Source organism: Odocoileus virginianus, chromosome 31, assembly GCF_023699985.2.
Source record: "Odocoileus virginianus isolate 20LAN1187 ecotype Illinois chromosome 31, Ovbor_1.2, whole genome shotgun sequence".
NCBI lineage: Eukaryota > Metazoa > Chordata > Mammalia > Artiodactyla > Cervidae > Odocoileus > Odocoileus virginianus.
The window spans coordinates 34,536,896-34,564,518 of NC_069704.1; the positions used below are offsets into that span (position 1 = coordinate 34,536,896).

General features: G+C 46.1%; 1 long non-coding RNA gene across 3 annotated transcripts in view; it reads right to left on the reverse strand.

The window, feature by feature from the left end:
• Positions 1-27,516, reverse strand: part of LOC110140083 (uncharacterized) — a 32,289-nt gene extending 4,773 nt beyond the window's left edge. The window contains exons 1-4 of one of the 3 annotated variants that reach the window (XR_011484999.1): positions 27,318-27,496; positions 10,356-11,860; positions 9,195-9,356; positions 49-3,429 (exon numbers count right to left, since the gene is read on the reverse strand). This is a non-coding gene — a long non-coding RNA (uncharacterized lncRNA). Of the gene's footprint in view, positions 1-48; positions 9,357-10,355; positions 11,861-27,317 lie in introns of those variants that run through there. The other 2 variants (XR_011485001.1, XR_011484998.1) reach the window with 2 other exon arrangements.
• Positions 27,517-27,623: the final 107 nt, after the last annotated feature.

The following is a 27,623-nucleotide window of genomic DNA, read 5'->3' on the forward strand; positions in this document are numbered from 1 at the left end:
TGAGCTTAAAGATTTATTTTCATATTTGTACAGTGATTAGCTTCAGAGTCATGGTTTTCATGGGCTTTTATTGTATGTATGTGTAAGAAATTTCATACATATATATTAAGAAGACCTCTAAGTAATGAAATAATTATTTATGATTTTGATTTACATGGTTTACATTTTCATAATATTGGCTGTATTTCATTTATACTGTTTCTCTTCAAACCATTAATAATTATCCCATAATGTGTAATTTATGGTAGTACAAATGTCTAAAGAATACATTATATTTTCTGCATCATAAATTCAGTTAAAAAAAAAACCACTTGCTTTGGTCTTCTGATGTTTCCTCCAGCTTTGCTGCAGGCATTGCTGAAGTAATTTTAGTTCTGGGATGTGCCTACATGAAACTGCGCCTCTAAAACCCTGGCCCAGGCAGCTAGCTGGGGAAGAAAAGGGTGGTGGGTAGTACTGTGGCACATCTTGTCCTCTCAACCAGGGGGGCTACAAGTCGACCAGCTTTGGGGTGTGACATCCAGGAGTAGTGAGGCTTTAGCAGAAAACCGGCAGGATGTACTCTGGCCATCCTCATGACCTTGGGTTAGGCCCCTTCTCTGACACCCTCCAGCCCCACCCCCCAACCCACCCTGCCTAGCTAACTCCTGCTGTTCCTCTGCTTTAGCTTAAACGTCACTTCCTTCAGGAAGTTTCCCTGTGCATCCTGGTTTGGATGTGGCTGCCTGCTCTGCCTTGTTTAGTACCCTTTCTAACTGGTCAGCATCCTTACTGACTTCATACTTGTTTAACTAGACATATTCTTTGAGCTTTATCCCTGTTGTTCGCTGCTGCCTCCCCTCTGCTGTACACAGTGCTTGAATGGGTGATCAAAGAAAACTGTTTAAATAAGGCAGGCTTTGCAGAGTTTCTGCAGACACACATACACAGAGACATACACACACAACAGAATAAGAGGCAGTATATTTTAGTGGCCACAGGTCTGAGCTCTGTAGCCAGCCTGCTTGGGTTTGAACCTTGCCTCTTGAACCTTCTAGTCAGTAACTATGAATAAGAAGCTTATTTAACCTTTGTGTACCCCAGTTTCCTCATCGGTAAAACAGAGATGATAACAGTACCTTTTTCATGGAGTGGTTATGAGGACTAAATAAATGTATGTATGGAAAGTGCTGAGAATAATACCTGGCACTTTGATCAATTTAGTTCAGTCTCTCAGTCATGTCCAACTCTTTGTGACCCCATGGACTGCAGCACCCCAGGCTTCCCTGTCCTTCACAATCTCCCAGAGCTTGCTCAAACTCATGTCCATTGAGTCAGTGATGCCATCCAACCATCTCATCCTCTGTCATCCCCTTCTCCTCCTGCCTTCAATTTTTCTCAGCATCAGGGTCTTTTCCAATGAGTCAGCTCTTCGCATCAGATGGCCAAAGTATTGGAGCTTCAGCTTCAGCATCAGTCCTTCCAATGAATATTCAGGGCTGGTTTCCTTTGGGATTGACTGGTTTGATCTCCTTGCTGTCCAAAGAACTCTCAGGAGTCTTCTCTAACACCACAGTTCAAAAGCATCAATTCTTAGGTGTTCAGCCTTCTTTATGGTCCAACTCTCACATCCATACATGACTACTGGAAAAACTATAGCTTTGACCAGATGGACCTCTGTTGGCAAAGTGATGTCTCTGTTTTTTAATATGCTCTCTAGGTTTGTCATAGCTTTTCTTCCTAGGAGCCAGCATCTTTTAATTTCATGGCTGCAGTCACCATCGGCATTAATTTTGGAGCCCAATAAAATAAAGTCTGTCACTGTTTCTGTTGTTTCCCCATCTGTTGCCATGAAGTGATGGGACCAGATGCCATGATGTTAGGTTTTTGAATGTTGAGTTTTAAGCCAGCTTTTTCACTCTCCTCTTTCACCTCATCGGGAGAGGCTCTTTAGTTCCTCTTGGCTTTCTTCCATGAAGGTGATGTAGAGTAATTTCTGTCCTTTTGATTACCGTGTATCTCAGCACGTTCCTCTTAGGGTTTAACCTGCCGAGGACTCTTATGTTTGGAGAGAACAACATGGACCTGGTTGACTTTCCTTTCCCATGTTGGGATTTTCAGCTATTATCTCTTCAAATATTTTCTCAGATCCTTTTTTCTCCTTCTGGGACCCCCTATAATTCGAATGTTGATGAGTTTAATATTGTCCCAGAGGGGTCTTAGACAGTCTCCATTTTATTTCATTCTTTTTTTCTATAGTCTTCTGCAGCAGTGATTTCCACCATTTTGTCCTCCAGGTCATTTATCCATTCTTCTGCCTCAGTTATTCTGCTATTGATTACTTCTAGTATAATCATTTCATCTCTCTTTGTTCTTTAGTTCTTCTAGGTCTTTGGTAAACATTTCTTGCATCTTCTCCATTCAGTTTCCAAGATCCTGAATCAACTTCAATATCATCATTCTGAATTCTTTTTCTGGAAGCTTGCCTGTCTCCACTTCATTTAGTTGTTTTTCTTGTCCCTTCATCTGAGACATAACCTTCTGCTTTTTCATCCTGATTAACTTTCTTTAATGTGGTTTTGGTTCTAGCCAGTGAGATTGTGGTTCTTCTTTCTTCTTCTGTGTGCCCTTTGGTGAATGAGGCTAAGAAGCTTGTGTAAACTTCCTGATGGGAGGGACTGGAGATGAGTACTGGGTCTTGCTCTAGTAGGCAGGACCATGCTCAGTAAAGCTTTGACCCAATTATCTGCTGATGGGTGAGGTTGCACTCTCTCCCTGTTAGTTGTTTAGCCTGAAGCAACCCAGCCCTAGCATCTGTGGGCTCTATGACAGGGTTATTGATGACCTCCAAGAGAACTTATGCCAAGGGGTACCTTCTAGGACTGCTGCTACCCCTATCCCCAAGGTGAGCCACTGCTGACCCACACCTCCACAGGAGACCCTCCAACTCTAGCAGGCAGGTCTGGATCAGTTTTCTGTGGGGTCGCTGCACCTTTCCGCTGTGTCTTGACGCGTACAAGATTTTGTTTGTACCCTCCAAGACTGCAGTCTCTGTGTCACCCAGTCCTGTGGAAGTCCTAAAATCAAATCCCACTGGCCCTCAAGGTTAGATTCCCTGGGGATTCTCAATCTCTCTGCCAGATTCCCAGGCTGGGAAGCCTGACACGGGGCTCAGAACCTTCACAACAGTGGGAGAACTTCTTTGCTATTATTGTTCTCCAGTTTGTGGCTTGCCTACCCGCCAGGTATGGGATTTGATTGCATCCCTCCTATCATCTTATTGCCACTTCTTTGTCTTTAGACGTGCTTTTTTTTTTTTTGGTGGGTTCCAGTGTCCTCCTATTGATAGTTGTTCAACAGCTAGTTGCGATTTTGGTTGCTCTCACAGAAGATGAGTGTATGTCTTTCTACTCCGTCATCTCGAACCAGAACCATAAAAGAGAAGTAAATCTTTTGAGAGAAAAATGAGGGTTAGGTCAGATATTTAGCAAATTTTCCAGCAGGCTATGAAAGGGATTCCTTGGCACGTTTTTCCCACTGCTTTTTCCTCCTGTCCTTCAGCTCTATCCCGGGACTCAAGCGGAGCCCAACCAAAAAGTAGGAGGTGGATTTGTTAAGATTCAGAGAGAAGCCATGCTTTAGGGTGTGGGCCTTTGCCAAGGGCAAGGGCTGGGTCATGGAATGTGGTCTGGTTAGGCTAATTCATACGCTAATGAGTGGGAGGATCATCCCAGCCATTGGGGAACCACCCACTCCTCCATCTTTCCACATTGCCTTAGAGCTGTCCTGTTACCTTTGGGTGTGTCTTTTGGCTTACAGATTGGGGATTAAGGTTTACTTGAATTTGACTTGACACCTTGGACCCAATTGATTCTAATTGGTTTACGTTATGCCCTTGTGCTATGTCATTCTTTCAAAAGTTGTGCTCTGCCTCCTTCCCTCCTGTTTCATGCTCCTTTCCTCAGCCCCATCCGGGCCCACAATGTTGCCTCTACAATCTTCTGGAGGGACAACCAGAAAATAGCTGGCCTTGGGAGGGAAGTACTGTATAATATCCAACCCCTTAATCCTACCTAGCACTGGTCATGCTGGAGACCTTGGGGATGCCCAAACTCCAGTCTGGGGGTCCCAGGAGGTCATCATGCCTTGACCTGCCTAGGGATCTGGTCCTAGAAAGGTTGTCACGCCTCAACCTGCTGGGGGATCCGCCAGTCCCAGGGGTTCCAGGAGATCATCACACCTCGAACTGCCCAGGGACCCAATTCTCAGGAGGCTGTCACACCTCAACCTGCCCAGGGATTTGATCTCTAGGAGCCTGTCATGCCTCAGCCTGCCTGGGGATCTGCACTCTGACCCGGGGACGCCTGGCTTTCAGGTTGCAACAGTACTGGGTAGGATAAGCTTCAGAAAGACTCACCCCTAAGGAAGCCCACCCATGGAAACAGAAAGAAGCCTATTATTTGTGGGACTGTACCCAGTCTCAACAATAATTCAGGAGCCCAATGAGAACCCCATTGCCTTTCTGGAAAGGCTAAAAGAGGCCCTCCAAAAGTTTACCAATCTGGACTTAGACTCTTAGGAGGGACAGGTGATTTTAAAGGACAAATTCCTGTCCCAGTGTGCATCAGATATCAGAATTAAGTTACAACAGCTACAGCAGCAGGACCCTGCTGCCTCTTTAGATGAGATGATCCAGACAGCCACCAATACCTTTTATAACAGAGAACAGGAGAAGGAGGCCAAGGCCCAGAAGGGAGAGAAGGAAAGAGACAAGCCATGCCCAGATGCTGGCTGCCCTCCAGGGCAGCCCTATGGCAAACCCTGAGTCCTTCAAGGACAAGGCATGAGGCAAATGCCTAATCTGTAGACAGGCGGGGCATTGGGCCAAAGTGTCCAAACCGTGACAAGTCTCCTAGAAAGGCTTGCCACAAATGCCATCAACTGGGACATTGGGCAGCACTCTACCCTGGGGACCCAAGAGCCTCAAGGTCAAGTGCCAAGCCTTCCCTCACAATGGTTCAAGAGGACTGAAGCGGCCCACTCCAGCCAGCCTGCCTGTCACAGATAACCATCACGGGGCTGGAGCTAAGGGTGCAACTGGATGTGGCAGGTAGGTCCGAGAATTTCTTGGTTGACACAGGGGCTGCCTACTCTGTCTTGATCTACTCTTGATCTACTTCGCCTCCCAAACCTGTACCATTTTGGGTGCTACAGGAGAAACAACTACTAAAAGATTCACCCAAGCACTTCTTTATTGCTGGGATGGACAAATATTTTCCCACCAGTTTCTGGTGGTCCCTAAGTGTTCTACTCCCTTAATGGGAAGAGACATACTCACTAAACTGGGGACCACCCTTGTGATGGGAAGCTTTTCAGCCCCTAGAACTCTACAGCTCCTGGTTACTACCGAAGAACCTATTACACCTTCTCCAATAGAGAGGGACCAAAAACTATGGGAAGACAAAATTAACCCCCAGGTGTGGGACCAGGTAATTCCTGGACGAGCCCACCAAGCTGAACCGGTCCCACTCCAAGATCCCACTCGGTTTCCCAACCAGAAAAAATATCCCCTCAAAAGAGAGGCTCGAGAGGGATCACAGCCTTTAATAAATAAATTCCTTGCTTGTGGGCTATTGGTCCCCACCAGCTCGCCATGTAACACCCCAATCCTCTCAGTAAAGAAAATGGACGGAACCTGGCAAATGGTTCAAGATCTCCAGATCATAAATGAAGCTGTAGTTCCCCTCCATCCCACAGTACCCAATCCCTATGTAATCTTGGGAGAAATCCCATCCAGTGCCAAGTGGTTCACGGTCTTGGGTCTCAAAGATGCATTTTTTTGCATACCACTGGCTAAAGAATCCCAATATCTTTTTGCCTTTGAGTGGGAGGCCCCAGGAGAAAAACACCAACAGACGACTTGGACAGTATTACCTCAGGGGTTCAGAGATAGCCCCCACTTGTTTGGACAGGCCCTTAGCTGGGATCTCCTAGATCTGGACCTGGGACCTAATGGGAAAATATTACAATATGTAGATGACCTACTAATCTGCTCTCCAGATGAGAAAAATGCCCAACAACATGCAATTCAGGGTCTAAACTTTTTGGCAGAAAGAGGATATAAAGTCTCCCGTGCTAAGGCACAGATGGTCGAGACAAAGGTCACTTACCTGGGAGTTCAGATTACACACGGGTCCAGGAGGCTGTCCTCTGATCGGGTACAAGGAATCCTCCAGTTGCCCTCCCCCACGACTCGAAAACAATTGCAAGCTTTCCTGGGGCTAACTAGGTATTGTAGAATCTGGATACCCAATTATGGTCTAATTACCCAGCCCTTATATGAAAGCTTAAAGGGACGGGGTGATTCAATCCCACTAATGTGGGGAACTCCTCAAAAGAAGGCAGATACACTAAAACAGGCCTTAACTCAGGCACCTGCCTTGAGGTTACCAGACCCAGAAAAAGCATTCCAACTTTATGTCCATGAAAGACAGGGAATATTGTAAAGTAATTAGCCTCCAACTAATATAAATAAATGAAAAAAAAAAAAGGAATAGCCTTGGGAGTGTTAAGTCAAAGGTTGGGATCTGAGCCCCAGCCTGTAGCTTATTGTCCAAGACACTCGATCCAACCATCCAAGGCTGGCCCTCCTGCCTTCGAAATCTTGCAGCTATTGCAATCATGATAGAAGATGCTTTAAAACTCTCCTTTGGGGGCAAACTAACTATTTTTACCAGCCACCAAGTAAAACAACTCCTAAATGGGGAAGGCCATTTATGGATATCTGATCAAAGAATCCTCAGATATCAAGTAATGCTGATGAAAAATCCAGGCCTCACTATATCCCCTTGTGAGGTTCTTAACCCAGCCACCCTCCTGCCTACCCCCGAGGGCTCTCTCCCCTTTCACTCTTGTCTAGAAACCTTGGGCCACTGGACAAAACCCTGAGAGGGATTGTCAGAAGATCCTCTGACCAATCCTGAGGAAATCTGGTACACTGATGGAAGCAGCTTTGTCTTAGATGGAAAAAGGAGAGCCAGGTATGCAGTAGTCTCCAATTTTGAGACCACAGAGGCTAAACCTCTGCCACCAGGTACTTCAGTCCAATTAGCTGAGCTCAGCCCTGACTCAAGCTTTAGAGCTGGGAAAAGGAAAAAAGAATAGCCATTTACACCGACTCCAAGTATGCCTTTCTGGTACTACATGCACATGCAGCTATTTGGAAAGAAAGGGGCCACTTGACCACCTGAGGGTCCCCAAAGATGGTGATCAAATTCTTAGACTCTTGGAGGTAGCCCATCTGCCCACTGAGGTTTCAGTCTCCCACTGTAAAAGACACCAAAAAGGGAGCTTGGAAGTGGCATGAGGGAGCCAAGCAGCCAATCAGGCAGCTAAGAGAGCAGCGTTACAGAACCACGACCTAACAGGGGTTGCCACCCTAGTTCCACAGACTAATTTGCCAGAAACTCCTTCATATACTGAAGGTGAGACTCTTAAAGCTAAGAGTGAGGGCTTTCAAGAAGATCATATGGGGTGGTTTCAAAAGGAGGGACTCCTTTTTCTGCCTGGGAACCTCCAATGGAAGTTGGTTAACTCCTTACATGCTACCACTCATTTAGGGGAGAAGGCCCTCCAAAGATTACTAGAAAGGTCCTTCAGAGGAACAGGCCTCCAAACAACTATAAGGCAGTGGTCTCCTCTTGTCCCACCTGCCCATTAAACAACCCCCAAGGAGCCCAAAGACCCCAGCTGGCCCAGCCCCAATGACGTGGGGCCTATCCAGGAGAGGACTGGCAGATGGACTTCACCCAGATGCCAGTTTCTTAAGGGTATAAATACCTATTAGTCATGATAGATACATTCACAGGATGGATTGAAGGCTTTCCCACCTGGACTGAGAAGGCTGAGGAGGTAGTAAAAAACTACTCCATGAAATCATTCCAAGATTTGGTCTGCCCAGGTCATTACAAAGTGACAATGGGACATCATTTACTTCTAAGGTCACCCAAGGGGTCTCTAAAGCATTGGGCATTACTTATTATCTCCATTGTGCCTGGAGGCCTCAGTCTTCAGGAAAAGTAGAAAGAGCCAACCAATTCTTAAAGTCAGCGATAAAAAAGATAACCTAGGAGACCTCCCTGGGATGGAAGAAGGCTTTACCAATAGCTCTCCTCCACACCCGTATTGCCCCTAAGGAACAGGTTGGTCTTAGTCCTTATGAGATGCTATATGGGAGACCTTTTGTTTATGTTGATGACGTCTTCCTAGATCCAGAGGCTCAGAACCTCCACTGATACCATGGCCATGGGGCAATTCCAACAGGATATACACTTGTGGGGTATGAACCAGGACCCAAAAGACTCTAAGGAGTCACCACTATATGCTCCAGGGACTCAAGTCCTAATTAAAGTCTGGAAAGATGGGTGCCCAAAGGCTCAACTCCAGCCCACATGGAAGGGCCCCTACCCTGTAATACTTTCTACCCTCACAGCAGTCAAGGTACCAGGACATGACTCCTGGATTCACTACTCACGAGTCAAGCCATGGAAGAAAACAGAAGAGGACACTCAATACACCCATGAGCCCCTGAGAGATCTCAAATACCTATTCAGAACTACAAATGAGTGCTATTCTAATGAACACACCCAAAATCTGGTTTCTGGGGACAAGATTTCTCAGGATATCTCTAAAGAGCCAACACAGCTTGGCAGAGATTGTACTCCAAAACAGGCAGGAGATAAATCTTCTGATCCCTGAACAAGGAGGGATTTGAGCCATCCTGGCAATGTGAACTTGGAATTGGCTAATGCCCCTACTAGTCCTTGTTACACCATACTGATGCTGCTTATGATTGTTCCATGCATTATCAATTGTCTAACCTGTTTTGTCTCTGCTCAGGTCAACAAGCTACAAAATGCAGTGCCAGTTCAACAAAGGTACAAAACTACAGCTGACCATGGAAAATATCACTCACCCTTAGATGGACACCACTATAAGGACTCTGAGGCCTGAGACTAGCAAGAGGGGGAGGCCCAATACCCCTCGCTGTCCCAGTTCAGCAGGAAGTAGTCAGAAAGACCTTGATGCCCCTATTCCCAAAGAATGGGCCTCCCATCTCTTGAGGGGGGAATGTTAGGTAGGTAGAATAGAAAACAGGAGTCTACATGACAGTAAAAATGATGGTGGGTACTGGGGTTATTTAAACGGAAACCAACCTTTATGTTTATATACTATGATGAGTAGCCTGTTGACAAGGATTTCCAGCGTATATATCCAGAAGTCCACAGGATAGGAATGAATCGCCAACAAAGCATATTTTGCAAGCCTTAAAATAATATCTTTTCTTTCCAGCTCTAGACAGTAAGATGTTTTCATAGCTGAAAATAGGAAATAGGCACAAATCTTTGCTTCAACTTGAAAATACAGAGTAAGATAAATTTTCAAATGCAAAACTTAAGAATAACTATCCAGTTCTAATTTTTTGTCTGCATTTGTTATCAGGTTTATTTGAGAATTTATATTTCTTAACTTTCCATACAGTGGGAATTTAGTTCCAAGGACCTTTAACTTGTGACCTCTCAGGCTGACAGTTCAGGAACCACATTTCATGGCACTTGGCATACACTTTTATAGAGTCCTTCACTGTCTTTAGGATTTTGACTTTCTGAAAATTTTTCAATTTCAGTTTTCTGGTACATCTTCCCATTGCTATAAAGCAGGGTAGAACTTGAAAGCTGGATAAACATCTCTTCAAAGGGAGTTTTAAGAGTTCTACTGTAGTTTTAGGAGTAAAATTAATGTTCTTTAGTTCATCACAAATCTATTCTTGATCAGTCACTTCAGAAACAGATATATTTACTCTTAGATGAAATCCAAAAATTTCTTAACACAACCTCTCAGGCCCTCTGTGATCTGGCTCCTAGTTGTTCTCTCACTAATTCAGTTGTTTTTATTGAGCCTGACTGTGTCATGGGTGCAATTCTAGCAATTCTAGATCTGGGGGAAGCAGAGTGAGACAGATCTTAAGCAGACTATATTCTGGTAGGGGTTGACAACAAATTTAATAAACAAGATCCACATTCTGCCTCCCCCACAAAGCCCCCAGTCAGGCACAGGAAAACTTTGTTCCTGTCGAGCCTTGTTCTCTCTCCTCCAGCCCTTCACTCAGCTCCACTCTCTGCATGGAACACCACTCTGTCTGTTCTTGGCATCAGCCTGCCCAACTCCTGTCTGTCCTGTACGTCTCAATTCAGAGACTCCCAGCAGCTATGCCCAACCCTGGGATCTGAGCAAGGGCCTCTCCCCCATGATTTCTACCCCAGTGTCCATCACAGCACCGGGCCAGACTGCATGTGATGAGCAGGTTACCTGCGTACCTGACATGCTGGATGGCTTCTGTCTCCTGCAGCCCTTTAGAATTTAGTGAGTATGGGTAAAGATTTCCCCACCCTCAATGCACACTTCAGCAGCCTCATGACTTCATATTCCTCTGGATCAAGGTCTCAAGGATTTTTTATGTCACAGACTCCACTGAAGCTCAGGATCCCCTTGGAATAATGTTTTTAAATGAATAAAATAAAATAGATTAGATTATTAAAGAAGCCAATGATATTGAAAGATTATTCCCAAGATATTTAAAATGTTGTGGGGAATTCTCTGGCTGTCAAGTGGTTAGAATTCTGTGCTATCACTGCTGAGGGCCTGGGTTCAATCCCTGGTCAGGGAACTAAAATCCCACAAGCCTCATGACATGGCCAGAAAAAACAAATGAAAAGAATGAAACAACTTCAAAGACATAAACAAATACTTTTTAAAATAAAAATGTTGTGATATTTGACATTTTATCAAAGTGAAAGTCGCTCGGTTGTGCCCAACTCTTTGTGACCCCATAGACTATACAGTAGATGGAATTCTCCAGGCCAGAATACTGGAGTGGGTGGTCTTTCCCTTCCCCAGGGGATCTCCCCAACCCAGGGATTGAACCCAGGTCACCCACATTGCAGGCAGATCCTTTACCAACTGAGCCACCAGGGAAGCCCAAGAATACTGGAGTGGGCAGCCCATCCTTTCCAACAGATCTTCCCAACCCAGGAATTGAAGCAGGGTCTCCTGCATTGCAGGCAGATCCTTTACCAACTGAGCTATCAGGTATTGATGCTGCTTTATTTGCATATTAAATTACAAGAACTGATGGTACATGTATTAACAACCATAATTTTGACATCATGATGAAGGTAAATGGTATTCTGAGACATCTGCAAAGAATCTAATATAAATTACAAATATCTGTGATTTCTATTGGTCACACAGTCACAGATACCAATGATCCTCCTGGGGTTTGGTGCTAGCATTTTATACTAAATGAAATGCTAAATTCCAGTTAGTTTAGTTAAACATTATTTTTTCCCATCCAATGTAGAAATACAGATTTTTTACCCATAGACCCAGTGGGTCCATGGCCCCAAGTAAAAACCCCTGCGCTGGGTGAGAAGTTGCAACCATAGAATATTTAGAAGAGAATTCTCACATAGTAATCAAAACTCAAAGCTAGACAGAGCAGTATCAATCCTCTCCCTGATCCAGTTCAGGCCTGCTTCAGCCTGGAAGCTTGCTGTGGGAAGGGGGCCTTGGGTCCCCCTGCTCTGTCCTGCACCCCTGAGTACCACTTATTGCTGATATACTCCCATCCAGGCTCCAAGCAGGGAAGCATGATACCAACATTATAAATGCCACTTATATGTGAGTAGGCCAAATCTCACAGAAGAAAAAGAATGTATGTAGCCAACTGTTCTTGACCATCAGGTGTGCTGAAGTTTAAGGATAAAATGTTGTCCTTGCAGGAATGTGTTGTAGCCGACCTCTTGCCTTTATAGCTGCAGCTCTGTGGAGGAAGGAAAGAGTGGGATGAACTGAGAACGCAGCATTGACATATATACACTACCATGTGTGAAACAGATAACTAGTGGGAAGCTACTCTGTAACACAGGGAGCCCAGCCTGGTGCTCTGTGACAACCTGGAGGGGTGAGGCGGGATGGGAGGGAGGGGCAAGAGGGAGGGGATGTACATATAGTTACTACTGATTCACGTTGTTATGCGGCAGAAACCAACACATTGTAAAGCAGTTACCCTCTAATTAAAAAGTTTAAATATTACAAATAGAATACAACTAAAAAATAACTGCAGCTCTGAAGCAAATCTGATTTAATCTATCTTATAGTCATGAACATGGGCTGAGGAAGTTAAAAAAGATATAAAGATTGGGGATAATTGAGTTGAGAAGCAGAAATACTGAATGTTTTCTGGGGTGTGATGGCAATCATTTTTGTCCTCTAAAACTCCACTGAAACTAGAGTCAATTACATTTTTCTTTTAAAGAATCAAAGCCAGAAAGGCAGAATAGGGACAAAATTATGAAGCTGGAAAGTAGATGGAAAACTTGGAACTGAGTTAACAACCTAAGAAGGCTGAATCCTAAGCTAGTAGTGTGGGGAAACTGAGCAATCTAGGTTTACACTGCAGATTTCCCAAAAGACTCAGGAACTGGCAGAAGCAGGTACCTCTGGAACTAGGGGTAGTGGTATAAGGGAAGTTGGGGTGAAAGCAATTTGAGAAGCAATTTTATCCTTAAGTATTGTTCTCTCATGCTATGCCACTACTACTCTGACCTAAGTATGGAGATCTATTTTCTGCAGTAAAACAAGGATGCTAGATTGGGGGCTATACAAGGCACGGTTGAGTGTGCTGGTACTGTTCAAAAAGTAGGGGAGTTAAATGACATGTCATCTGAGTGCTCAGTGCGAAAAGCTAATACTACCCACTCAGCTTTCAGGACACTGATGCCTTTATTTTTCAGACTGAAAGACTTTCCCCTGGAATACTGACCAGATAAGAGGAAAGACCTTTGCAAGAAATGTACCCTGCCCCCATCGCCCTACTGTAAAGTTCAAAATTGGTAAATAGCTCCCATCGCTTGAGCTTTCAATTAGGATGTTAGCTCCTCTGAACAATCGAAGGATCACTGGATTTTTATGGAAAGGTTCTAACATGGAAAATGGAGACAAAATAAAACAGGAAAGTATCAACTTGGGGAAATAGAGCTTATGCAGAGGAAAAAAATCTTTCATTAATATATCTTGAGAGACAGACAAAACTGCTGGAGCCATGAAACAAGAACAAGGTAGTTTCAATAAGGAACATTAATAGAGCAAAAAGTAAGGTCTTAGAAATGAAAATCATGACAGTGGAATTTTTTAAAAAGTAAACAATATAGAGTTTTGAAGATAGATTTGAGGAGTCTTCCAGGAAGAAAAGCACAAAGAAAGAGAAACCAGGAGAGGAAGGAAGGAAGTCTAGTAGCCAAAAAAAGCTGTTCCAGAAGGAAACAACAGAAAAAGCAGGATAACATAATCCATCAGTAGTCATGTACCGAAGTGAGAGTTGGACCATAAAGAAGGCTGAGCACCAAAGAACTGATGCTTTCGAACTGTGGTGCTGGAGAAGACTCTTGAGAGTCCCTTGAACTGCAAGGAGATCCAACCAGTCAATCCTAAAGGAAATCAACCCTGAATATTCATTGGAAGGACTGATGCTAAGAGCCAACTCATTGGAAAAGACCCTGATGCTGGGAAGGATTAACAGCAGGAAGAGAAGTGGGCAACAAGAGGATGAGATGGTTGGATGGCACCATTGATTCAATGGACATGAGTCTGAGCAAACTCCAGGAGACTATGAAGGACAGGGAAGCCTGGTGTGCTGCAGTCCAGGGGTTCTCCTGGTTTCTCTTTCTTTGAACTTTTCTTTCTGGAAGACTTCTCAAATCTATCTTTGAAACTCTATATTGTTTACTTTTTTAAAAAATTCTGCTGTCATGTCTTTCATTTCTAAGAGTCAGACATGACTGAGGGACTGAACAACAGTATAATCAAATGTCAAAGGCAAATGGTAGAGTCTCTTCTCTCTGCCCCTGTTGGTTATTGGTTACATATTTCTGGGCTTCCCAGGTAGTGCAGTGGTAAAGAACCTGTCTGCCAATGCAGGAGGTACAGGAGATGCAGGTTCAATCCCTGTGTCAGGAAGATCCCATGAAGGACAGCATGGCAATTCACTCCAGGATTCTTGCCTGGAGAACCCCATGGACAGAGGAGCCTGGCAGGCTACAGTCTATGGGGTCACAAAGAGTTGGACATGACTGAAACAACTTAGCATGCACGCACACAACTGGGAGGCTGCTGTAGCTCTCTTGCCTGTATCCCACTCCCACTGCTTATCAAGCTGCATGGAGGGAATGACACCTGGAGTGAAGATCATGGACATGGAAAGTAGTCCATGGAAGCAGGATATGGGGAGGGGCTGGACCCTTCCCTTAAGGGTAAGCAGGAAGAGAAACAAAGAGAGATCATGTAGATGGGGGTCTGAGTACCTGGGATAGAAACTGACATGTCCCTGAAGACAGCATGATAAGAGAAAAGGATGGTTTGCTATCTAAAACCAGCAAACCTTGGTTCAAAAGAACCTTGAGCCAGGAAGTCACCTCAAGTTCCTCCTTTTGGAAGAAGAAGGTAAGTAAATCTCAGCTTCAATATTTGCCCAGTGTAATAAAGAGCAGTGAGTTTAACACTGAAGCTTCTGGGAGAGTATCACAAACACAAGGTTTTCTAAATAGATCCTTGTGATCGAGTTAACTGCCAGTTAACTGTGGTCAGTTAACTGAGCCTATACTCAGCCCTACTGCTGTCTCATTTCTACACCACCTACACCTGGGATCCTTCTCCACTTTCCTCCTTTCCACCAGCCTTGCCTCCCTGCATATTCATGAATATTTTTATATTTGTATATTATATGGTGCTAAACTCAAGTCAGCTGTGGCCCTTGCCAGGATTTGCCTGGTGCCTTCCTCTCAGTGGGTGACTCCTGTCCTTTTCCCAGTCAAAGATACATCATATAACCTTGCTAGCTCCAGCCCTTCACTCCTGTCATCCTTCCCCATTTCTTCATTATGTCTTACTGCATTTCAGAAAGCACCAGAATGATTCACCTTGACTGTCAAAAGAAAACTTTTAAGGCTTTGGAAAGTGTCCCGTTCCATTAAACACACATGGAAAGTGGCCAGGAATCTAGAATTTAATGCCACACATGAATCTAAAATAAGATAAAATGCTCAGAACAGAAGAGGGTCTATGGCCCCTTTACTTCTCTCTGACTATGTCCAATAATTGGATACTTCAGAGGAATATGTTTATCATTAATGTAATTACATGAAATTCTCTGAAACCCTTAGATTGAATGGAGAAAGCTAAGGGAGGAGGTCGGGGGTCTGAGAGGCAAGATGATGTCAGTAAGCAGCTGCTAAGAAATGTAAGCCCCTCCAAACTACATGTTTGCACAGACTCAATGGAGTTCCTCCTACATACTGTTATAGGAAGCCTCTTGAATAACTTGCCATACTGAGATACTCCTAGAGCTCTTTCCTGCTTCCTGTGCAGTCAGCCTGCATCCCACCCCCACATCCAGCACCACCACCCAATGCATGATCCACAACCACCAGGAGCCTGGCCACAGAATGGATCTCTTTTTAGGGACTGACCCTGGTCTCTAGCATTGCAGGCAGATTCTTTACCATTTCAGCCACCAGGGAAGCCTATATATATATATATATTATTTTTGGCTGCGCTGGGTCTTCTTTGCTGCATACAGGCTTTTTCTAGTAGTTGCAAGTGGGGGCTACCCTCTAGTTGCAGTGTGCAGGCTTCCCGTTGCAGTGGCTTCTCTTGTTGCGGAGCTCAGGCTCCATCATGTGCAGGCTTCCCGTTGCAGTGGCTTCTCTTGTTGCGGACCTCAGGCTCCATCATGTGCAGGCTTCCCGTTGCAGTGGCTTCTCTTGTTGCGGAGCTCAGGCTCCATCATGTGCAGGCTTCAGCAGTTGCGTCACTTAGCCTCAGTAGTTATGGTGCACTGGCTTAACTGCTCCGCAGCAAGTGGGAATCTTTCCTGACCAGAGACTGATCCAGTGTTCCCTGCATTTCAAGGCAGATTCTTAACCACTGAACCACCAAGGAAGCACCAGAATGGACCTCTTAATGGTGGCCATCATCTTTATATTCCCTTGACCTCCTGAGGAGGCGTAAGTGGACCCTGTCTAGCTTCTCCTGTTAACTGGTTGGAGCAGGAACTGGTCTCCCTGGAAGGAAGACTGGAACCACAGACCATTAAGGAGTTCAGGGCAGAACAGCATAGCTCAGGACTGTACTTGTTCTACTCAATGTAAGGCTAAGTATAAGTAAAAGATTTGGATCACCCCTTTCCCTCTGGAAGGAAACTTCTGGCTAAAGTGGCCAGAGAAGCATTTCAGACAACAATGATAAGCATGAATAAAGGGCAGCAAAATCACAACACAAGGAAAACATTACAAAATCCCTGGGCATGTGTTTTTTCAATTTTCAGGCCAAATGTGTGACCCTTGGAGAGGATGCAGACTTTAAGGTCAAATTCACAAGAACGGAATGTGGAAAAAATCATCAGAGTCAGAATCTGACATCTGACAAGTTACTTAATATTTCTGAGCCCCTGTTTCTTAATCTGAGAAAGAGAGAATAACAGTATATCCAAACCCAAAACATCATTCACTATTAATGTGCTGGTAATTCCCAAAGCCACTTCTCTGCACTGGCCTTTCTTCTGAGCTCCAGTTGTACAGCCAATGGCCAGGGGAAGCTCTGTCTTGCTCCAAAGACAGTGTAAATTAAGTCAAATTTTCCAAACATCCTCCACACCACCAAACTGTTTTCTAATATCAGGGAATGGATGCCACTATACATCTACTCAGACCATACACCGAGTCAGTCACTGGGTTCTAATTTTGATATCAAGTTTCCCCCCTTTCCTCTATTTTTTACTGTCTCTGCTTATAGTTCAGTTTCTTACCCTTTCTTTCCTGAACAACTACAATATCCCCAGGGCTTAGAATAGTGGCTGGTACATGAATAGCAATACCTTAATAGTACTTGAATGCAAAGTCTGGACTGAGGGAGCATATAAATTAATACATCAGTGTATTAATGAGTGCCATGGTATGTGTTGTCCTGCCACAGGAGGAAGTACTCAGCTGATGAGGATGACTGTAGGGTGGCATAAAGGGGTCACAATAAAAATGACCTTGAGAGGCATCTTGCATTTAACAATTAAAATATCTGAGTACTTACTATGTGCCAGGAACTGTGTCAGACATAACAGTCACCAAGACACACACTTTGCCTCTACCAAGGTCATTATGGGGTAGAAAGTCTCATATGCACAAACTGTCTAATCAAAATATCCTTGGATGTCCAATGTTTATCTCAAAAGTGAACTCCTAATTTCCTCCCCACCACCCCCACCACCCATTCACACGTATTAAACCTACTCCAATCACAGTATTTGTCACATTAGTTAATGGCACCTGTCTCTAGCCAGTTGCTCAGGCCAAAGATCCTGGTGTCATCCCTGACTTTTGTTTCTAACAATCAGCTTCCGATATATCAATAAATGCTACTGTCCCTGCCTTCAAAATGAAACCAGAATATGACCCCTTCGTGCTTCCTCTGCTACGATGATTGCAGCAGTAGTTTCATAACTAATCACCCTGCTTCTTCCTGAGACCGTACAGTCTATTCTCAACACAGAAGCCTTATGTGCTCAGGGAGGGTACTGGCTACAGATGACAGATGGATGGACAGATAGAGGAATATAAAACCATGAAACTAGATAAGGTCACCAAAGGAAAGAGTGTAAATGGAGAGATCCGAGGACTGGACTCTGGGACATTTTAACATTAAAAAATTGGAAGGGAAAAGAAGAACCAGAAAGCAGAGGAGACTGACAAGCAGTAACCAGGGAGGAAGAAGGAAATCCAGAAGAGTGTGGCATACTGGAAGTCAAGAGTGGGGAATATGGCAAGGAAAAAGTTGGTCAACTGCACGAAAAGTTGCAAACTGGCCAAGTAAGATGAGGATGCAGAGTTGACCACTAGATTTAACAACACAGAGATCACTCACGGCTTTGAGAACACTCACGAGTGATGGAGGTGAAGGCATGACTGGAGTGGATTCAAGAGAGAATGAAAGGAGAGCACTTGGTGATAGCAAGTGTAATCAATTCCTTCAAGGAGGTTTGTTCCACAGAGGTGCAGAAAAACAAGGATATAGCTATAACAGGAAGTGCAACCCAGGGTGGGTTTTTTAAAAGGGGGAGCAACACCCCCCACCCCAGTGGCTCAGATGGTAAAGAATCTGCCTGCAGTGTGGGAGACCAGGGTTCGATCCCTGGATTGGGAAGATCCCCAGGAAGAGGGCATGGCAACCCACCCCAGTATTCTTGCCTGGAGATTCCCATGGACAGAAGAGCCTGGAGGGCTACAGTCCATGGGGTCACAAAGAGTCGGACACAACTGAGCGACTAAGCACCCACAGACATAATGTGCTGGATGCTGGCATCAATGATGCAGTTGAGGAGTGATAAACTGATATCACAGGAGAGGAAGGAGAGAAGGCTGGAGCCCTGTGGTGGTGTAGAGGTGAGGAGATAGGAGCAAATATCCAAGTTCTGGAGCTGGTCTTAGAAAAAGCACAGACAGTTGGTTTGTGGTTAGTAGAGAGAAGAATCCATTAATGAGATAGACTTTGAATATTAGAAGGAAGGTTGCTCCCACATGTCAGACAGCCTGGGCAAAGACTCAAAGGGTAAATGAGGGACTCCCCTGGTGGTCCAGTGGTTAAGAATCCACCTGCCAACACAGGAGACAAGGGTTTGATCCCTGGTCTGAAGGGATTCCACATGCCACAGAACAACTAAGCCCATGTGCTGCAACTACTAGGCCCAATGGAGCAAATACCGAAGTCCACAGTCTAAAGCCCATGCTCTTCAGTGACAGAAGCCACGGCAACGAGAAGCCCGCGCACTGCAAAGAGAGAGTAGGCACCCATTCACCAAAAATGGAGAAAGCCGAGTATAGCAATGAAGACCCAGCACAGCCAAATAAATAAATAAACTTTTTTTAAATCTTAAAGGAGGAGCTGGGAAGGGACCATGGCTGAGGGTAGAGGACGGGAGTATGAAGAACCAAAGCTGAAAGTCAAAGGTAGAGAGAGATGGATTCTGGAAGTTACCATGGCAAATTACTATTACAACGTAAGCACTAGGTGTCCAAGGTGGTTAAGGTGCTGATCATATGTGTGAAGAAGATGCTCCTGGAAGCAGGAGCAGCAGGAAGGACTGCAGAGATCTAGATGCATGCAGCCTCGGGCATGAGGCTAGAGACACAGAAATATTGCAGGTGTGGCATCCTAGTGTCCAGGAAGAGACCAGGGATGTCTGCAGGTGGTAGAGAGAACTGGGAAGCAGAAAGACAAAGAGGCTGCCCTGAGTGGATGGGAGGGACCTCTGTTTTGGATGCCTCGTTTCTCTCACAAGGTGACACTTCTGCATTCTCACCTTCTGACCTACCACAGAGGAGTCAAAAGCTGCAGTAAGGACAGGAAGTGCTGCAGCCCCCTCATGATATAGTGTAGGGGTCTGTGGGGTGCCCTGCCTCACTGATACCTAAGGAAATCCAGGATGGCTCAACATACATCAAACCAGGAGGTGGAGGCAGGACTCTTCCTCTGTGAGGACCCAGCATGTAGCACAACGTGTCCTGCTAGCAGGATTCAGAATAGCCAGGATGGGAAGAAGCATGAGTGTCCCTCTGAATGGTGACCCTGTGTCCCCAAGGGGAGGAGGCACAAGGCCCAGGCCTGCTGAGCCACACCTGCCATTGTTTCCCGGAAGCGTCCCCAAAGATCAGAAGAGGTCCTGTGGCAGGCACATCCTCTCTGCCTGCTGGGAGCTGAGAAGAGAGCCGCAGAGAAGGAAAGGAGAGGGAGGCCCAAATGAAGGGAACTGACTAAGCATCAAGTGGGAAGCTGAGGTTAGTATGCAAACATCCTGGCTTAGGTGGAGCAGGTCCTTCTGATGTATCCTACCTGCTGGAAGCCAGCCCTGGCATCTGCTGCTGACCAAGTCCTGCAACAAAGGGCTGGGGGCAGAGAGATGAGCTGGAACCAAGACCTTCAGGATTCTCACTTTCTCAGCAAAATCAAGAGCTGAGAGAAGACAAGTTCAGAGCCTAGGATTCACACAGGATAGTATAGCAGGATGAAGCCTCACTCATCCCCTCCTATAACCCCAGCATAAGCCCTACCATCCAGCTCCCCCTTGGCTCAAGAGCTAAAATCGGAATGAAAACCCTCACAGCAGAGCACAAACTCCAGAACTGCTGGCAGATGCTAGGAATACAGTGGTGCTTGCTTGGGAACTTTGGAGTTTGCCTCTGCGCTGTCCTGATATGGAGCCCTTAGCCTGGTCTCTTCAGAGAGCCTTTCAGAATTCTAGAGACGATTTCAGGCAACTGACTTCCTGCAGTGGGGGGATGGCTTCTCCATAGAATCACTTCTCCTATAAAACACAGAGTCTCAGCGAACGGGTACGGTGGCTGCTTCATTTCTGTACCACCTCAACAAGCACAGGGTGGGCACAGGGATAAACGCCACTGGAGAGGCTGCTTCCTGTGCCATGTGACGGGAGCTGAGTCTCTGGCTCTTCCCCAGTCAGCCAAGCCTGTTGCACCACCTGCTTCAGGGCAGAGGCCTGGGCTGTCGGAGAAGGAAGCACAGAGTCCACTGCAGGGAGAGGAAAGCAGGGAGGACAGCCCCACGTGCAGGCGGGGACATGAGGAGTGAGAACAGTGCAGGCACGCAAGGTGCGGGGGGGGGGGGGGGGGGGGGATGGGCAGAGGACCTGTGCCTAATGGGGCTTGGAGAGGACTGTCCCTTCCCAGGCACAGGCACAGTGGGGCCAGGGCCCTGCGTTCTTGCTCTGATGGGAGCACAGAGAGCAGAGAGGGGGCCTGAGAAGGGGCCAGAAGGCGATCTCTGTTTCCAGAAGGAGGGGTGCCTGCTGCCAACAGCCCCCCCTTTCCCGTCCTGTCCCCCTCCTCCACTGGAACATCTCTGGGTCCACAGCCAGGCAGAGAGCATATTGGGGGCTTTCCAGAGTGTATCATTCCCAAGGTCAAGCCCCACACTGAGGCCCCAGGGGCAGGGCTCTGGGCAGGCAGCCGGACACATGGGAATCCAGACAGCGGGAAGCGAAAGGAAACCATCTCTTGCGGTAAACAGTGCTGACAGCTGGGGTGCATCAGAGGAGAGGGCAGGGAAAGTGAGAGGCCAGAGCAGAGCCTCACACAGTCAAAGACACACCGTTACAGAGACAACAGGACATAATTTCAGTGATGCCACTCAGAAACTAACTCGGAGTAGCCAGAGACATGTTCAGAAAACACACCTCCAGAGACTCATGGACACCCAGAGTCAGACATGCTCCACAGACTCTGGCACCACACACATGGAACAGACACAGCCCCCATCCTGCAGGCCACAAACACAAATGCATTCCAAATTCACAAACACAAATGCATTCCAAATCCAGCCTGCAAAGTCTTTCTCCTCCATAAAACCTCTTAGGCCACCTCAGCCCAGGCCTGTTCATCAGCCTCTAAACTCCAATTTGGAATTTCTGTCCCATTGCCTGTCCTTTAATAAGGACAGTCTTGGATCCACGTGCATACCTCTGCCCTCAACAACTTGGCTGTGTGCTTTGAAGAAATGTCACAGTCAGCAAGTGAGTCCCTAGTCCTCTTCAGCAGCCCCATCCTTCACTTACACACCCATTCCCACCCCCAGGAGTGTCCCCAGTTTGCTGCAGGGCCCTGACTCTAAGTCAGTCTCTCTGATGCAGCAGAAAGAGAATCTAAAGGAAGAGTCAACCAAACTGACCTACTCCATCAAGGTAATACTAGTAGGTTTCACCAAAAGAATCTTTACATTACCTTATGCTTACCACTGTTTACTTGCAATCTGTAAGCACTATGTCAGTGCTATTCCATGCATAGTCCAAACACTAACCCTGACCCTAGGCAGCCACACATAGGGTAATGTCTGCAACTACACTGAGCACACGAACATCACACACTGATGAAGGAAAGGGTCATCTGCAGTCCAGGGACCCCACAGTTCCCTCAGTAACATCTGCACAGTCATCAGGGCACCCAATCCCTGGAGGCCTCAGTACTCGGCTGGGAGCTCAGGAGCACCAGTGTTCCCAGGTCCTTTGACCCTTGTTAGATGTATGAGCTCTCAGGGGCCCAGCTCACCCCAAGCCCTGTTCCGGGACTAGCTCGGCTTCTGGGCTAAAATTCCTGCCATACCCCTCCCGGCTCCCGCCTGCCAAGCTGGGAGCATCTGTTGTCCTGGAACCCCCATCAGGCAGAAACAAATGGGCCTGGGGCTGAAGGGAATGCAGGCTCTTCCCAACGTGGGGGTTTCCAGACTCCTGCACTACCCGCACCTAGGACTACTACCCCAGAGCCTGGCCCAGGTGCCTGTCCTAAAGACGTGGCAGCCTGCCGACACTGGGGCGAGTAGGGGTGGACGGCACATCTCCTCTCTCTCCTCCAGGGTCTCGATCTGGTGACAGAGTGTGTTCACTCTGTGCTCATCAGCAAGTAAAGCTAAAGGGAGTCACATGCACCTCCCTCTCCCTCACCCTCAGGACAGGACCTCTGGTGTAACACACCTCTGTACCTCAGCCACCGCAGAGACTGTCCAATACCACCTAGGCTCCATCAAGAGCTCACCAAGCCCAAATCTTCACCCAACAGACTGAAACACTTAGCTGGCTACTCACATCTCATGTGTGCCGCCATCCAAGTCTCTGTGTCCCCTTCCTTCACGTCTACACCCAGGCTGGCTGCAAGACCGAGAGAGGGGTTGGTTCAGGGCTGCAAGCTCCAAGATATGCACATGAGGTGCTTGAGAAATTAACAAAATCAGCTTACCATCTAGATAAACATGATTGTCAAGTAATGAGCAAAGAGTGAGATTTTACTCTATTTTAAAGTTAACTAGCTATCATGTTACTGTTTCATGAATGCTGGCAGAAGACACAAGACTCCTGGGTCTGATGTAAAGGATTTTATTACTCATAGCACAGCCATAGCAAGAGCTTTGGCACAGGTTTTTGCATCAGTTTCCCATGCCTACCAAGTACCAAGGGGTTGGCACAGGATATATGGTAGATGCCTGCACATACAGTGGACTGTGTTACGAGAGGAATATCTGTAAGGCAGTAAGGCAAATGTGTGTGGCAATGCAGTTTGGTGATTCACTGCTTTTATAGTAAGAAGAAGCAGGCCTAATCTTTGTCCAGGGGAGATGTTGCTTTATCTGTCAAGGTTTCCTGTTGCAAATTCAATCCTGAGAAATGGTCTGGGAAACAGGGTTTTGCAGTCTTGGCATACCTAGTAAGAACATTCAGGAATCCTAAAGGCCCAAGGTGGTTTGCCTCTCAACAGTGATTAGCAATGGGTAAAAATAAATGGCTGGTGAAGAAAAAAAAAAACCAACCAACTTTCTCTATACCAGAAGTCCCAGGGGAGACACTCCAGTTAAAAAGAAAATCAATTAACAAAGGCTCAACAAAGTATGCTTATTCATTACTTCTTTTTTTTTTTTTATTCATTACTTCTTTAACTGACAGGTGCAACTGGGGTTTTCTTGGTCCTTATCAGGAAGAGAGAAGATACTATCATAGGGACAATGTGAATACTGAAAAAACTAGTAACTTGAAAATGGTTTGGAAAAAACTTCAAGGGGCAGGGGAAGGTGATGGCAAATAACGGTGGAACCTGAAAGCTGAATAGGTCCATTTGGCAGAATGAAATGGAAAAAATTAGAGCTAATGACAACCTAAACCCTGTGTTAGAAGCAAAGGTCTCTGAAGTGGCTTCTCCTCATGATTCCCACCTGGTGTTCATGCTTTGTGTAATCTCATCCTCCTGAGTATGGGTGGAGATGTGATTTGATTCTAATCCACAGAACACAGCAAAGGTGATGGGATGCCACTGCATGATTATATTACATAAGACAGTCTTCTAGCATACTCACTCTACAGACTACCTCCTGCCTTGATGAAGTGGCCATGCTGGGAAAGCCCATGTGGCAAAGAACTGCAGGTAGCCTCTAGGAACTGTGTGTGGCCTTTAGTTGTTGTTGAGAGTGGTCTTCAGCTGAAAGCAAGCAAGAAGCTAGGCTCTCAGTCCCACAGCTGCAAAGAAATGAATTCCGCTAACAAGGTGAGTGAGCCTGGAAGATTCTTCCCCAGTCAAGCCTCCAGATGAGAACACAGCCCAGACAACACTGCATTGATTGCAGCCTTGTAAGACCCTAAGCAGGGGACCAAGCTGGACTCTTGACCCACATAGACTGTTGTTGTTGAGTCACTAAGTCACTTCCAAATCTTCGCAATCCCATGGACTGCAGCATGTCAGGCTCCTCTGTCCTCTACTTCCTCTTGGAGTTGGCTCAGATTCATGTCCATTGAGTCAATGATGATATCTAACCATCTTATCCTCTGAGGCCACAGAGACTATGAGACAATAAATTGTAGGATGTTTTAAACTACATCTGCAGTAATGTGTTACCCAGTAATAGAAAATACACTGCTGTAACCATGAAAGTAAGAGAAGTATCTCTAAGGCAGTAAGGCATATGTCTGCAGTGTAGAATTTGTGTATAAGTAAGGTACACCCTAATTCCACAGTATGAGCCAGGGAAGGGCAACAGAGGAAAAGGCATCTAAGGAACTCCTCTCCCTCAGCTTATTCTACAAAGACATGTAGCTATGGAAAGCCTGCAGCCCTCCTGATAGGGCTGGAAACATCTCATCCTGCATATTAAATATGTTATCCTTTTGTGCCTTCATTTTAATTCTTGATATGGTACTGGCAGACATTCCTAAAAGGCTCAAAAATATAATTAACAGTGATCTTCAGAACATGTGGAAGGGTACTCCCCAGGGCTTCCCAGGTGGTGTTACTGGTAAAGAACCTGCCTGCCAATGCAGGAGATATAATAGACTTGGGTTCGATCCTAGGTTGGGAAGATCCCCTGGAGGAGGGCATGGCATCCTACTCCAATATTCTTGCCTGGAGAATCCCATGGACAGAGGAGCCTGGCGGGCTACAGCCCATAGGGTCGCACAGAGTCGGACATGACTGAAGTGACTTAGCACACCTGCACAGGGGTATTCCCCAAGAAATGAAAACGCAAAAGAAACTTTTGAAAAGTAGGGAAGCAACCTAAATCAAAGGGTTTTACAGAGAGAAAAAGGAGCCCAGATTTTTCAGTTCGAGGAACAATATAGTTCCCACAGCTTTACATAGAGTAGGTATTCAATAAATTTTTCTTGAAGAAATGTTGAAAAGATGAGTAAGGAAAGCTAAAAGTTTTTTTTTTTTTAAATATCAGTGTCAGACCCTCTCTCTAGTTCAATGTGGGCTAAAGGGGGATGAGAAGATCAATTCTTCAGAACTCATCTCTAGAACTATGCAATCACAAGCTCATCATATCCATTGTGTTTCCTCAGAGGTGGAGGCTAAATGGTGAGCCAAGGTTAGCAGGGATGATGTTAGGTAACCAATACAACAGATATGATTTCTCTGCTCATGGGAGAAAGCTACTAAATTTTGGAATTTAGTCAGTTTCCATAACCCATCACATTTTTTTTTGGATATTTACCCTAGAGTAGAATTGCTAGGTCATATGGAAGTTTTTTTTAATATTTTGAAGAACCATGAAACATTTTCCACAGCAGCTGCACCATTTCACACTTCCACCAGCAATGCAGCAGGATTCAAATTTTTCCATATCCTTGCAGACACGTTAAAGTCCTTCTTTCTCTCAAGAACAGCCTTCTGTGGATGAGAATATCTCATTACAGTTTGACTTTTTAAAAATATCTCATTGCATTTCCCTAATGACTAATGATGATGTTGAGCATCTTTTCATGTGTTAGTTGATCATTTGTATATCTTCTGCTTGAAGAAATGTATATTCATGTCATGTCCTCTCCTCATTCTTGAATTAGGTTGGGTTTTTGCTCTTGTTGAGATGTAAAAGTTTCTGTTTTTAACTGGCTATTAACCCCTTATAAACTGTAGATCTGCAAATATTTTCTCCCATTCCACGGCTGTCTTTTCACTTTCACGATAGCATCCTTTGATAAACAAAAGTTTTAAATTTTGATAAAACCCAATTTTTCTATTTTTTCTTTTGTTGTCTGTGCTTTTGATGTCATACTGAAGAAACCATTCCCAAATCCAAGACCATGAAGATTTTCTCCTTTCTCTTAAGAGTTTTATAGTTCTAGATCTTAGACAAACATACATTCTCGTTGCAGTCTCTGATATTTCTTTCCAAATAAAATCTGAAAAACATATTTCATGATTCTAATCCTTATAACCTTTCTCAAATTGCTTAATCTGTCTCAGTTTAATTATCCCTCAAGGGATAATTTCACAAGGTTATTTAAGAGTTATAGGTTTAAACATTGCTAGTGTAGTGCCGAGCACACTGGTGCTCAATAAACCTTCATTTCCTTTCCTTTTTCCTTCAAAGTACTTTCTTTACAGGACCTGCCAGAGTCAGTTATTCTACCTGATTTTACCGTTTTCTTCCTGAGGGTCAAGTCTGGGGTCTCAAATCTCCTTTCTTTGTTTCAGAGGACTCCCTGGTCCTCCCCCACTCCCCTAACCTTGTTCTCTTAATGCCTCCACACTAAGATCCAGCTTGGAGCCAACTGACCTACCACAGAGCATACGCATTCTAATGGGGTATGGGGGAGGAATGGACAAAAGTGCAGCCCCACAGGGCCCCTGCCTCTCGACCATGTTGGAAGGACACAACCTAAGGCACATTAAACCCTGAAGGCGGTCAAGGCCAGAGATCTTTGGGCATAAGGAAAGATACTCCTGAATCCCTCCCTCCACTTAGATTCCTTCCAGGCAGTTCTGGGGCAAAACTCAGGTCCTCCCGTATACCAGTCCTCTGTGGGGCCCATCCCCACGGTGCAGGCTCCTGAGGCTCCCTTCTGTTCCCGAATGGTCTTCCACTGAAACAACACCAGAGACCAACCCTGCCCTCTCATAGGTCTCGAGCTGGCGTCCTCCACACAGGGCCTCCCCGTGGCAGCAAAGGTAGAGAGCGCCCTGGAGTCTCCATTCACTCGGGGTCTTCCATGGGGGCAGCTCCGCTTCTGGCACGCTCCCAGAGGGTAGAAGCAGGGACACTCCAGGTTCATCCACTCACAAAGGGACCGCTCCGGGGCGGCCGCAATACCACACCTCAGAGTCCGCGGAGGGTTGTCCGCTGGCCGCAGACCCGTCCCTCATGGTGCTTGCTCGTTCCCCACCGCCCCCGTCCCCGCTTACCGGGACGGTCAGGCTGCGGGACGCTGGCCCGGGCTGGCGGTCTTCCGCCTGCCGGTGCTGGCCGAGTGCCGTGAGCAGGCGGAACAGGCAGAGAAGCAGGCTGAGGCGGAGCAGCAGACGGAGGGGTCCTCAAGGCGCCCGCGCGCCCCGGCCACACCAAGCTCTGGCCGCGCGCCTGTGACGCGTGCGCACGCGCGCAAGGGCCTCCGCGGGCAGGGAAGTGCACGCCCCGCCCTGCCTCCTGAGGGTCGACGCTGGGCACTCGCGCGGCAGCTAGCCACGGCACATGAGAATGAGTCGCCGAGG